Below are 14,320 nucleotides of genomic sequence, written 5' to 3'. Positions count from 1 at the left end.
ATGAAATATTTTATGGCATGCAGACAGATAACTTTGAAAGCGATGGATCTAATCCTTAAGTATATTCTACTTGATAGCCAACCTGGATGAGGAGAAGGTGATAATTTGACCTCATGTAAATAATGCTGTGCAGTGCATCTTGTGATGTGTGCTTTTATATTAAAATGCTTAAAATTGGTTTAATCTGTACAGCCAGGACAAATGCTCATTGTTTTCTAGTTGACTATACTCCTTTGGCATAGCTTGTGTGTTGGGGAAGGGAGATGACACCTCCAGTTTCAGTAAGAGGAGTTGTCAGTGAATGTACAGCTCTCTCTGAAGTAGAGTTATTTCTTAGCATGCTCTGAGCTTTGCCTGATAATGTGAAATGACTATTTTAAAGTATGTTTTATTCCTTACATAACCACACTATTTGCACATCAACAGATAAGAGTGCCCGGGTGCTTCCATTCCAGACTGCTCTTAATTATGTTTTTAACATCGTAGAAGGGCTATATTTGTAATTCAGTGAGTCCTTCAGTGCAGGCCATTAAATTTTGTTAATTAATATAGTTGTCTAGTATTTAGATAGAATAAATTACTCATTTTTTATTTCAGTATCTTGTATTCTTAACACATGCTTCTAGCTGTGACAGACCCTCAGGTGTACTTATGTAATAACAGCTTTAAGTTTCATTTTATCAATGTGCACACGTTTTGGATGTCATATTTCTACAGTGTTTTTAGCTTTCGCACCTTACTCTTTTTTCCTTTCACAGAACGCTATGAAGTATTTGTTGCAAGTATTAGTTTCATTCTTGATAGATGAGGCAACTGAAGGCATGGACTGTTGAAACTAGTTGCAAAGCCACAGTCTTTACTTAATCCCCAGGGAAGGGCTCTCTCCAGATTTCCAAAGGAATTCTCCCACAGCCTTTGATGAAAAAAGGCAGGATGTAGAGTTTTAGTGATTAATTCTCCAGCTCCATGCTCTTCCCTGGGTTAGCCCAGAAGCTAACCCACAAGCCCCATTAGGAAGGGGCCCCGAATGTCTTGTCCACCTGTGTTTCCTGGGCACAAGATCATAATAATGACTAATAAGCATTTGTTGACTCAGTGAATGAGTGAATAAATGAATGGGAGTAAAGGCTCCTAACAGAGGTTTGCCAATGGCACCTGGCGCCCTCTGCAAAGCTCAGGAACAGTGGGCCTCTATCTGACCAATGACATGGCACAACCTGTGAGGACACCACCGTCAAAATGGCTCTCTTGGCCTGGCTTTGTCCTCTCTGCCCGCTTCACTCTTTCCCCTCAGGGCATCTTGAGACCTGGGTCTGGTGCAGAGGCCACCAAGTTTTGATCTGTTCCTCTGCATCAGAAGAGGTTAGGAAGCATGAATCCTATTCAGATTGGATGAGGTAAGTGGAAGGGGGTTAAATGCCTCCCAGGTGGTGATGGGCTGGGCCTTACAGCAAAGGCATAGAGGGCGTTAGCCCTAGAACTGTGTCTGTGCAGCACTTCTGACCCGTATCTGCGTGGTTCAGCATGCCTCTGCTTTGGCACCAACCTCTCCTTCCTTCTGACCTTTCCCGGAGACAGCTAGCATGCTGTCCCCGCAAAATGGCCTTGGCTGAATTCTGCTGGGTGCAATGCTGCTGCCCTAAGGAAGGTGCAATAAACAGCCCTATGCGGTGCCTCGCACTGCGTGCTGGGAGCACATTGCTGAGGTAACTGTTCCTTGGTCTCTACCGAGCCTTCTAGAGGAGGGGCACAGGGACAAATTTCTCCATGGTCTCATAAACAGGAATAATTGCGTCTCTCCTGAGCAAATGGCTTCTTGTTTTAGGGAGACTGCAATTCATGTAATGGGTCATGTTTCCCTCTTTATGTAGCCTGCCTGAAGGCTCAGGTTCAAATTTACAGCCTACCCCCGGCAAGTATGTAAGACTTCCTTGCAAGAATTTTGTCTCTCTTATTTTCACTGTGTTTTTCCTTAGACTCATTTTATTCACCTATTTTAAATTTAGTTTATCTTATTGTACTGAATGCATTTTTGTCTCTTTGTATTTTGTTTGTTTGCTTTTTTAATAAACCAACTTAAATTCTTTTAAGAAAAAAAAAACAGGGTATAAAGAAATAAAAATAAAGACCCGTGAGTTCATGTAACACCTTTCAGTTTTTAAAAAAATTCCCCAGGCCTTAATTTCATACCTTTTCCTCCTCTGATCTCAACATCAGTCCATCACTGTCTAGTGTCATAATCCCTTCTGGAATTTTTTTTTTAAGGAATTTGACCATTATATTAAAAGTAAGGTGTTAATAGCTGATCCCTACAGCTGCTACTTTCTAGAAATGTGAATTTAGCTAAATTATTTAATCTTTTTCATTTGTAAGAAGAGTCATAATATTTATTTTGTCTGAAGGTTGTGAAGATTATGTGAAATACTGTTTGTAAAGTATCTAGTACCTTATTTGACACATGGTAAGCCTTTTGTTTAAAACAGTCTCATAAGTGGAAAGTGCACTGGACTCGGAATATAACGTCTCTGCTTTTTCACTCATTAGCTTATGACTTTGGGCAAATAAATTTTACTTGGAACCACATTTTAATCATATGTAATTTTATGGCATGGCTTAGAGAATCCTTACGGTTCTGGCTTTACTGTTATTCTTGGAATCTAAGGCTGGCCCTAAGTAACCTGTGAGAGTGTGCCCCCATTCTGTCCTCCCTAGAAATGGCATGGATATATTCACCTGGGCAAAGAAATGTCTGGGGAAAAGGGATCCAGATCTGAAGCAGGGAAACAAAACGGTCCATTGTGCTGGTCTTTATATTCTTCACTGGTGCCGATTATGATATTTGCAAGTGTAGTAGGGTCTTCTGGTATACCATGAATTGCTAGTGATTATAGTCCTGAACTCAAGTGGATTTCAAAACACATGCCATTATGGTTGCTGCTCTCTGTAGTGAAATGGTGTGTAACCCAGTCGTTTGGTGAATACATGGAGAGGTAGCAGTGGAACAAAGGGAGCTACTGTTGCTGGTCAATGACCCTGTTGGCCAATGACCAGATTTGGTTCAGTCATGGAGGCAATCAAAACAAGTGTCTGTGTCCAAGATATGGTTTCTATTCAGGAACTAATGGGCAATAGGAGATCTCCAAAGCAAGAGGGAACTCATTTATCAAGAAGATAAATAAGAGTTTGTAATAGATAATGTAGAAGAATAATCTACACTGAAATGAAGCTACACTCTTAACAATTCAAGGTGCAGGGGAGCTTTGTGGTTAAGAGCACAGAATTCTTTAGTGTGTGGTTTTGACCAAGTTACTTAATCTCTCAAAGCCTCAGTTTCCTCATATCTCAGAAGAATATTGATACCTCATATGGTTGTTCTAAAGAGATAATATAAGTGCCAAGATATGTTACTCATGGGTAACTATTATTATTAAAACTATAAGTACTATTACAAACCTCAAATTCACACTGGACTTCAAGGTTTTGCTACCCCTAATCTAATAAACTATACACACTACAAGAATAAATGTTAAAAACAAACCATTAGGTGATCCAATGGTTTGTTGGAGTAGAGTGCATATGCAGAGAAAAAAATTCTAATAAATGTTTGAATCAGTGTACCATGTCCATTAGTTTTTGTCTCTGGGATCTCACTTTAAAAAGGTCGCCATCTACTTTTGCTTTTGGTTGATTTCATTCTGTGTGTATAAGTTGGGATTATAAAGTAAAGACACTAGTTTCCATGAACTTCCCCCACTACTCTATAATTCCGTTTTTTCTACTTCTTTTGAAGCTTTCATCTCCTACCTTTGTGTGGGGTAAATGTAAATTAGCTCAGCTTGTTTTAAGAAAGCATTATGACCCTGAATCCTGAAAACTCTTTATTTTGTAACATAACTTTAAAAATGGTAAAAAAACTAACCCAGAAGAAAGTGAGTGGTAAGAGACTGTGGTACTACTGTTACAAAAACAGAGAAACCACTGAAAACTAGTCTGGTTTGGGTTCAAGTATTTTTGTTTCCATGAGCTTTAACTTTTGCTTGGTCCACTGAAAATTCAGAGAAATTTTGAGATTCTAAGTGGTAACAATGTGTGGTAGTTACAGCCTCAGAACAGAGCACCTGGGAGTGGTGGTTTTCTTGTGTATCACTGTTTGAACCTTTCAGAAGAGAAGTGAAATTCTATAATCCAAGTTTCATTGATTTATTTAATTTTGACCTTCATTTTTATGTGCAGTCTCTCCTATGTCAAGTCACATGCTGGTCCATTTGGATTTGAAAGTTTATAGATAATTTTGCAGGCAGTATTTTCATAGAAAAGAAATTAGAACTGAAAACTAGGATTCTGGCTGCCTGGCACTTAAAAATCATGCTACCCTTAATTCAGTTTTTAAAAGATGTTCCATATTTATTTATTGATTATTGAATTAATGCACTAGTTTTTACAAGTAATTTCTCTGCATTATTTTTTTATTTAAAAACTTTTTTGAGTTGTGGTTACAAAACAGAAGGTAAAATTTCCCATCTTAACCATTTTGAGTGTACAGTTCTGTAGTGTTAAGCACATTCACACTGTTGTCCAACAGAGTTCCAGAACTTTTTCATCTTGCAAAACCAAAACTCTAGACCCGTTAAATAACTACTCCCCATCTCCTCCTCCCCAACCCCGATCAGTTCAGTTTTGAAGTGGGGTATGTATATGTTTTGTGATTAGGTCATTTAGGTGAATTGCAAACTGTAGGGTACTGTGTGCTTACTTGAAAGTATGGACAAGAGGCAAGCATGAGTGTTCTTAGTGGGTACTGCTATCTCAGAGCCTTCATTTACTTAACTGAAAGTGTTTAAATAATGCTCAGGGTCCTGGCTGGGAAATGAACATCATGGAAGAGGTTTAAGTGAAAGAAAGAACGAGTGAGGTTCTGACACCCTGGTACAGATCTCCTCCACTTACTTAAAAAGTCAAGATGATGAGATCAAGTCATCTCATTGGCTATCTACCATCACTACCTTCATAGCTACCATGTACTAACATGATGGGTGAAATATGGCAAGATAATAATGACGATGATGGTGTTGATGTGACGGTGATCATGAGAATAGTGATCACTCAGACTCATGGATGTTCCATCTTCTATCAGATCTCTTGCCTGATAATGTTCCAAAGTTTGGAAACTGTGTTTGATGATACTCCTTTAGCCTCCACAAGGTTAAATTCATAGACCTCATGACCTAGAGTCACTTAAGACTTGGTTCTAGAGTGTTTCAGGTACGTTTTACATTAAACAAGTTTTTATGAGTCAATCTGGGAATTTAATTATCATTTATAAACTTGTTCCCTTGCTAAAAATGTATTTTGAGTCCAAAACAAATAAATTAAAAATTTTAAGGAAACGATCCTTTAAAGTAGGAAATTATCTCAACTTGTTCTTGTAATTCTATATCAGCATTTAATAAAATATTTTAATTTGGTTTTGGAATAAAAGCGATAGCTTAATTTTAATAATGGAGGAGAACAGTAGGATACCTAAAAAATGAACAGTATTGCATATAAGTTCTTTGAATTAATTAAATACAAAGTCATTTATATTTAGTTATTTGACTTTGAAATATAGGGTAAGTTTTTAAACTTTGAATGTTTTAATGATGTTTTTCTTATTTTGATGTTAACGTGAATTTTTACATCTCTCAACTCACATATTTTGCCTACTCTTGGCTAATCCTGAGTGGTAGGGAGAGCTAACCTAAAATTAAAAGTGTGTTTCAAACAATCTACAGATTAGTTGATCCAAGCACAGATAACCAAGTACAGATGGTGTTAGTACTACTTAGGTAGTGATGGGCTACAGGAAAATAGAATGAGAGGAATATGCAGTTTGGGTGAGCTATTTAACTGAATCTGGGTGGCAATATGCTTCCGAGAGTTTTTTAAGATCTTTCCAGTGGTGGAGTATATAGAGATAACTCCAGTATTAATTATAACGTTGGCATACGAAAAAAACCCATATGCTACATCTCTTACCTCATTCATTGCTTGTACTGATGAGCTGATTTGGTCTCTAATCCTGGGTTCTTTTCCTTTCTTGAAGCCCCATCTGATTCCCTCTCTCTTCGTTGATAGGGACACCCTTTCTGGTTGGAGGAAGACCATTTTTAAGACAAAAGAATATGGGTGGGCTGCGCTCCTCTGCTAGGACCTACACCAGAGTTAATATGGTGAGTGCACTCTGACCAGACTGTCATCTACAACTTGGGGACATTAACCAATATGGAAAGTGTCCAGGGATATGTAGAAATGACACCGGATTAGAACCCTAGGGGCCTTGTGGATAGGTTTAAGGAAACAATAATAATTTCATCAGTATTTACCAACAGTTGAATGTTTTCCATGTGCCAGGTGCTGTATGTATCATCTTGTTTAACCTTTACAAAACCTTATAAGGTAAATCTTCTGACTAATCCCATTTTGAGATTAAAAAAACCCCAGAGATTTAGAGAAGTTAAATCATGTTCCTCAAGCTTATGCAGGTGGTAAAAGATCTGGGATTCACCCAAAGATTGCCAGACCCAAACACAAATATGTCAGTTATCCTCCTAGTGTTGCTACAGTGGTGGTGGGGATTTGAGACTTGGTTGCTGTACTTTGGGTGACCATTTTGCCTAGTTATTGCCAATTAGTTAAGTTTAAAGTCCTTTAAAAAGTTCTCCTTTGTTCTGCTTCCTTCCTCTTTTTTACGTCTGGTTATTTTCTTTGCTCTTCTCATATCACTCTCAGATTGGACACAAAGGTCATGATTCCTGCTCATTCTCTTCCCTCACTGCAAAACCTGGATTAATTAAGACAGAGGAGCCAGAAATATGGTGACCAGTCAGTTTCTCTTCCTGTGCACTTTAGCCCAGCTATCAGGATGAATTTAGATTAGGCATACTCAAGGATATACATGAGTAATAACTATAAGCTTTCTCATAGATAACTGTATTGGGTGTGTTTAAATGTACAACTCTGTTTTTCTATTATTATGTGATATTTCATGTTGACTTGTCAAACTGAAAAATACCCATATTGATTTTGCAGAAAGCTTCACATGTGAGATAAATGCACTCAAAGACTCCTCACAAGTAGCTCTTTGGAGCTTCAGATGTGAAATGGATCATTCCTCAATCTGTAATAGACCCTTCTGTGAAGCTCTTCAATCAAACCTGAGAATTCAAGGTGAAATTGAGGGGAGGATGGGAAACCCCTACAGGGGGATTTGAGTAAAGTGGCTGAGCGAAAACCTGGGGTACTTGCTGAGTCTTTTCTTCATTTCTTTTCTTGAGCATAGGAAGACTGTCAATCACTGTGTGACCTTACATGCTGTATGTGTGTAATGCCTGGGTACAACGAGACAAGCTGTAGAGGACTCCCTCTACACATGCACCTTTGATTTCTTTCCATTTGTCGTTTTTTCCTGACAACCTTCAGGTTATTTTTAAAGTGGTTATTTTATACAGATTTATTATTTTATTATTAGAGTTTCTCTTTCCATGAAATTATTTATATTGTTATAGCTGATAGGATGAATTTTTTTATCTTTTGAGAAAAGCATTAATAATCTTTTAAGAAAGTTAGTGATGTATGATAACTAGTTAGAAAGAATTGTCGTATTTTGTTAAGTGATGATCCTGGTAAGTACATCTTATTTAGAACTCATGTTTGTAGATCATGTAATGACTTTTAATTAGTTTGTTCCCAGTAAAGCAATAAGACAGATTTACCCCTACTAAGGGAAACAGTATTCTTCTGAAATTAGTTTTTATGTCACATTTTTTATTTATTTGGGGGCACATTTTCAATTGGATATTTCTAGGTTAAGTAAAAGAAACTCTAGAATTTTCAATGGGCTATTTATTTAGTTTGGGGGAGCTGTGAATCCTGACACCAAACTGAGTAATAAGAACTATGTTTTGGAATTTATGCTCAAATGTAGAATATGTTTGATAATAGTTTTTTGTGCTGCAGCTGCGGTGAAATGATTGCTCTCCCATATCTGTGTCATAGCTTTTCTAAGCCACAGAGACGGTGTTGTTTGTAAAGCTCGAATATTAGTATAATCTTAAGAGCAGCATATTAATTGCCCGGGAGGTTTACATATTTGTTCTACACACGTGATTAAGGATCACGGCATCTTTTACAGCATAATTTTAGAGATGGAGAAAATGACTATTGTTAATACTTGCTACTCTCAGTTTCCTCTACAGCAATGCCCTTACACCTTTCTTTTTCAGGCATTTTGTAGCATCCTAAACAGAAGGATATTGAAGGGAGCTGATTCTGCTTTGATCCTTGTGCTTGTTGTCAAAGCGCTTGGGATTGAAGAGACTGTTGGCTACAATTGACTGTGACAATTAGGAGATGATCAGAGCCCTAGAGTGGAGCACTTAAAGGGTAATTTACATGTCAGTTTGTCGCATAAAAAAAAAAAGATATTCAGCTAAGATTTTTTTCCCTTCAGAGCCTTGTAAACTGCAATTTGTGCTCTGGTAAGAAAAACCTGGCAGAGGAGTTAGGATAGCCATTACCATTTGAAAAGAAGCAATCATAAGGCCGCTGCTGAGCCCTTTGTCCACTAAAAATGCTGATTTGCAGGCAGTGAGTGAAAAAGTGGAACCGTCACTAAATAAAACGTAGAGTTAGGTAACTACCTCCCCCCCCCCCCCGGTGACTTTTTAATGTTGGTTAAAGGTGCTTTTTAAAAAACATATCTTAAGTCCTACACTGACTATCATTATAGCATTGTTATTGGTCATGAATGTTCTTTCCTAAAAACATAATAAAAGGATGCATTGAGGAAGTGGTAGGTGGAACGCGCGCCAACAGTCATTTGAAAGGCTAGAGCTGGCTATCAGTTGAATCTTATTCTTTTCCCTTTTGTACACCATCACAATTTTCTAGTCATCCTTTGCGCTATTTTCCCCCTACTGTATCAGGGTGCTCCTAGGTTTTTCCATTTTTTATTTATACTCCAATTTTAAAGTAGAACTGTACTTCTAACCTTTGCATATTTAGCCTATTTGGGTGTATTTGGCTAAAAAATAACGTAGTTTCAGTCCATGATTTGCTATCCACATGTGGTCATCTCTATACTTTTCTATTAGGTAATCCATATAAACAAGTAAACAAAAATAGCTAGAAAGCTAAAAAAAAAATAATTGACGGTAAATATATGCTGATCCATTTAATTGTCAAATAGAATTTAAAAAATTAGTTCAGAAGCATTTTTGTCTCCCCTCACCCACTGGAAATCATTAATAATAAAAAATAATAACATATAGTCATTTGGATAATTGTCTGAAGAAAAAAGTTAATCTATCAACATAAGCATCCTATCCAGACATTTAAATTTGGTGTGTGTATTTAATTCAGATACGTATTAACTTTCGATGGCGGATACATCTTATATTCCATTTTTTGGATACTCGGCTATGGTGAAGGCCATTCGCAGAAAGGCAGCAGAGGGTTAGGAATGAGTTTGTCTTTATTCTAAAACGTTAGCCTTTATTGATGAGAGCTAGGAACATGCATGTCCTTCAAAAGCCAGAGTTCCCAGCAGCCAACTGCTGTTCTGGACACTGTATGTTGAGTTTTAAGGCTGCCCTTCCATTAAAGACGTTCACTAACTTTCAAATAAGAGGGCTTTATTTCTCTTCATTTAGTCCAATACCTTAACAACAACACATTTTTTTTCCCCAAAAGATGCCTTACAAAAGGAGTCACATTATACTTTTCAGAGTTTATGAAAATCACAATAGTCAATGTGGAGACAGGTTGAAAGAAGTCAGTAATTCAGAGGCAGATGTGGGGTCTCCTGTCTGCTTTGCAAGGAAGACCCTGAGCTTTTTTGGAAAGTTTTTCAACTCTCTAGTTTTCCTGTGTGCATGGCTCCCCTTGCAAAGAAGAACACACAGCAAGAAAAAAAAAAAAAAAAAGTGAATAAGTGCATAGGTTATTAAGTACAAAAAGGATAATGAGAGAGAGAGTCAGAGAAGGGCTGGGTTTCCTTAGCATGTGTCTGGAGAAGGCAGGCAATGGTAAATTTGTATCAAAAATCAGGCACAGCAGGAGGTGTTCATCTCCCAGGTAATGGGTAAATGATGAGCAGATGAGCCATCCTTATATTGATGTAAGTATTTTGTTCCAGCCAGTCACAATTAACTTTGATTTGTTTTTACTTTCCTCTTATAGGTTTGCATTTAAAACACTCTTGGAGCACTAATTGTATAAAATTCTGGTAACTGCACATTTTCTTTTTAGAGAGGTAATGAGTGAATGAATGAAAAGGCAGGGATTATTTGCCATTCTAAGCGGGGATTGTCAGAACATTTCTACTTGACTGAAATTGTTTTGGAAGGTGAGCTGGAACAAGAATCTTGCAACTAAAATGAAGTGACTCTGCATGTGGTTCTTGGGTGTTTCTCTTCATCAAAGAATTCTGCAGAACTGCTGAATTACAAGTTGATTTAAATTTTATTTATGAGAGAATATTTAGGTGAATCCAAAGAAAACATTTTAGAGTATGCATATTTGACTCTTAACAAGTAAATAGGAGTCTTTGAGAGCTCATTTGGAACTATTTGAAATGAGTTTTCCTAACACCAACATGGTGTTTTTTTCAATATACAAATTGCCATGTTCTGACAAAATAAATTATTGAAATGCTTTGAAAAGTTTTTGGAAATGTACCCAAGGAAACAATATGTAAATTGTTTGAGTTAATACACATGTCAATTTATCAAAATGCTGCCACTGATGTAGAGAATGTACTTGAGGACACGGGGAGGGGGAAGGGTAAACTGGGACGAAGCCAGAGAGTGTCATGGATTTATATATACTACCAAATGTAAAATAGATAGCTAGTGGGAAGCAGCCACATAGCACAGGGAGATCAGCTCAGTACTTTGTGACCACCTAGAGGGGTGGGATAGGGAGGGTGGGAGGGAGATGCAAGAGGGAGGAGATATGGGGATATGTGTATATGTATAGCTGATTCAGTTTGTTATAAAGCAGAAACTAACACACCATTGTAAAGCAATTATACTCCAATAAAGATGTTAAAAAAAAAAGCAGAAAAGAAAATGCTGCCACTGAAAAGTCCTAGAACCTTTAGCATAACATTCCGGAACATTTACTGTCTTGTTTAAAGCTCTTTCTTTGTACTTGTTTGAAGGTGGCAATAGAGTTACCAGGTTTAGCAAATAAAATTAAAGAATTCCTAGTTAAATTTGAATTTCTGATGAACAGTGAATCATTTTTCAGCATAAATAGGTCCCATCACTCTTTGCATTTTATTTGGCAACCCTAGATGGCACTCTGATTAGACAGACATTGCAACCATGCATTGAATAGACAATTTAATTATTTATAAAATATAAAATGTCATTTATAAATCATTTTACCTTTCACTATCAGAATAGGGCAACAAACTTGCCCCTTTAAATAGAAACCACAGGACTTTTAAACTCATCAATGCTGAGTTTAATATCCCCTGTCATTTTCCTAGGGCAAGCTGTGACTTGTCATTTCGAGCATATAGTCATTTCAAATGTCTGACTAATATCATGGAGACTTCAGAGAAGGTGGCTGAGGAGTCTGGCTTACCTACATTGATCAGTTCTACAGAGAACTGAATGATGCAGTGGGGACATTTTTGCGAAGCCACATCTTTTCTTTTGTGGTAGGATTGTGACTGCATATACACGTACTTATGTTACTGACCCTCCCAAGTTGGTGCCCATCTAGATCCTTCTGCCTGGTGTCAAACAAGCCAATAGAATGAGACTAAGTTTGGTTCAGAAGCAAAGGAAAGCTTTATTCTTGGATCAGAGAATGGAGAGGCGTGAGCTCCCGCTCTAGAGCCTCAGGCTTTCCCTATCAGGTCGTGGGTGGGGCTGCTTTACAGGCTTCTCATCAGCGGGAGGGGAGGGGGTTGAGTTCTCCCGGGGCGCGCAGCTGTGCCGCTCACGCTCCAGATGGCAGTGCCGGGCGCAGCGTCTCTTCGCACGGCCCTCTGCCGCCATCTTGAATTGAGTGTTGGGCTCCGCGTCTGCACACAATCTTGAGCTGAGGCGTCCAGTGCGGCCATTTTGCTCTAGGAACAATGGTCAGAAGCGCCGGGCGCAAGGCCTCTGCACACAACCGCCTATGAGCAAGTGAAACGACCAAGGACAAAGAAAAAAAAAAAGGTTAGGCTTTATTTTATTATCCTCTGTTTTTATTTCTGGGTGACACATATGTATGTAAATATGTATATATGACCAAGTTTGAAACTCTTGTAATTCTGATCCTGGTAGCATCTTCTGGGAAGGGAAAGATTCAATGCACTTTTTTTTTTTTTTTTTTGCGGTACGCGGGCCTCTCACTGTTGTGGCCTCTCCCGCTGCGGAGCACAGGCTCCGGATGCGCAGGCTCAGCGGCCATGGCTTACGGGCTCAGCCGCTCCGCGGCATGTGGGATCTTCCCGGACCGGGGCACGAACCCGTGTCCCCTGCATCGGCAGGCGGACTCTCAACCACTGCGCCACCAGGGAAGCCCTCAATGCACTTTTATTTCATTTAACTTTGTTCACCGTGACGTAGTTGCCATGAAAATAGCCAGGCGGGAAGTTTACTCAGTGCTCTGTGGTGACCTAAATGGGAAGGAAATCTAAAACAGCATGGATATATGTATAACTGCTTCACTTTGCTGTACAGCAAGAAACTAACACAACATTGTAAAGCAACTATATTCCAATAAAAATTAATAATAAATTAAAAAAATGAAGCTAAAACTTCCAGAAAATGAGATATCTGATTTATCTTTGGGGCCAGCATTTATTTTTGCTAGTATCATTTCTGTCGTAGTTCAGGCTGCTGTGACAAACTTCCATAGACTGTGTGGTTTATAAACAACAGACATTTATTTCTCACAGTTCTGGAGGCTGGGGGTCTGAGATCAGAGCGCCAGCATTGCCAGATTTTGGTGACAACCCGCTTGCAGGCTGGCAAGGGGCCATCTTCTTCCTGTGTCTTTGCATTTTAGAAGGTGGAGAATTCTGGTCTCTTCAGTCCCTAATAAAGGCACTAATAATCCCATTCGTGAGGATGCCACCCTCAGGATACAATCACCTCCCAAAAGTTCTACCTCTTAATATCCTCACATCGGGGGTTAGTATTTCAACATACGAATTTTGGGGGGATGCAAACATTCAGTCCATAACAATTTCTCACTGTCTTGATGCTTTTTATGGTCTGTCCGAAAGACTATTTGTAGCAGAAAAGTTTGGAGCCCTGTTTCCTATCCTCCTAAGGCCCCTTCTAATTTCAATTATAGCTTCAGTGGACAGCTCCTCACAAGCCCAGGCCACCAGAACATTTTTTGAGTCTTCCCAGTTTCTGCCTCAGAGCCTTCTCCAGAACTGCAGAAGCATGCTGGATGCTTCCTCAAGCTTAGCGTGGAAACGTGGGGGAGTTAACACCCTCAAGGGCAGCTCACAGCCGATGGGAGGCAGAAGTCTGTGGAAAAAAGTTCCAGCTTCCTGTCTTTTAGACAGGCAGTTCTGAGAGGCGCTTAGCATGCTTCTCAGAGGTCCCATCTTCAATAGCAGGATCTTATATCCCCTCATGGCACATTATTTGGCTTTTCCCTCAACCCTGCTTCATCCTCTCCATTTCCTCATCATTTCTAGGGATAACTAATATGCATCCATTCCTTGTCTCAAGGTCTGCTTTCAGAAGAACTCTAGCTAAGACACCTCTGATGCTCCTTTCCTCCCAGCCACCAGTTCTCTCCTTGCTCTAGGTTCAGATATTTTGCTTCCTTAGGTTACATCAAGGCTTCCTTTTCTTATTTTCAGAGGAAGAGAGTTCTGCCACTGTACCTACCTCGAAAACTGTCATATCGGTTACCAAGCACACATGCACATTTAACTCACCAGAACTCTCCTTTATAATAAAAAACACTTTTTATCAAACACCCACTATATGTGAGGGCATATGCTAAGGGATTCTTGAATACTGTTTCATTTAGTCCTCAGCATGTTACTGAGAAAAAATCAGTATTTCTATTTTACAAATGAAGAAACTGAGGTACGGAAAAAAATTAAGGGATTTCTTTCAAGACCACAAAGAAGCTGGTAAGTGGTAGAATAAGCACTGTGTTCTGATCTATCTGACTCCAAAGCCCATTCTTTTTTTTTTTTTTTTTTTGGCCACGCCATGCGGCTTGTGGGATCTTAGTTCCCTGACCAGGGATTGAACCCGGGCCCTCGGCAGTGAAAGCACCGAGTCCTAACCACTGAACCACCAGGGAA

General features: G+C 38.9%; 1 long non-coding RNA gene across 1 annotated transcript in view; it reads left to right on the top strand.

The window, feature by feature from the left end:
* The window catches only part of LOC111172736 (uncharacterized), a 28,060-nt gene extending 13,740 nt beyond the window's left edge, over positions 1-14,320 (top strand). Inside the window, exons 2-5 of the long non-coding RNA XR_002644010.3 lie at positions 6,115-6,209; positions 7,069-7,206; positions 8,262-8,421; positions 10,219-14,320. This is a non-coding gene — a long non-coding RNA (uncharacterized LOC111172736). The remainder of the gene's footprint in view (positions 1-6,114; positions 6,210-7,068; positions 7,207-8,261; positions 8,422-10,218) is intronic.

The sequence above is a fragment of the Delphinapterus leucas genome, chromosome 8, assembly GCF_059928025.1.
Source record: "Delphinapterus leucas isolate spDelLeu-1000000601 "Yukka" chromosome 8, BTC_Dleu_Yukka2, whole genome shotgun sequence".
Lineage (NCBI taxonomy): Eukaryota > Metazoa > Chordata > Mammalia > Artiodactyla > Monodontidae > Delphinapterus > Delphinapterus leucas.
Note: the sequence above shows the minus strand (reverse complement) of the source record. Positions and strands in the feature narration are given on the sequence as shown.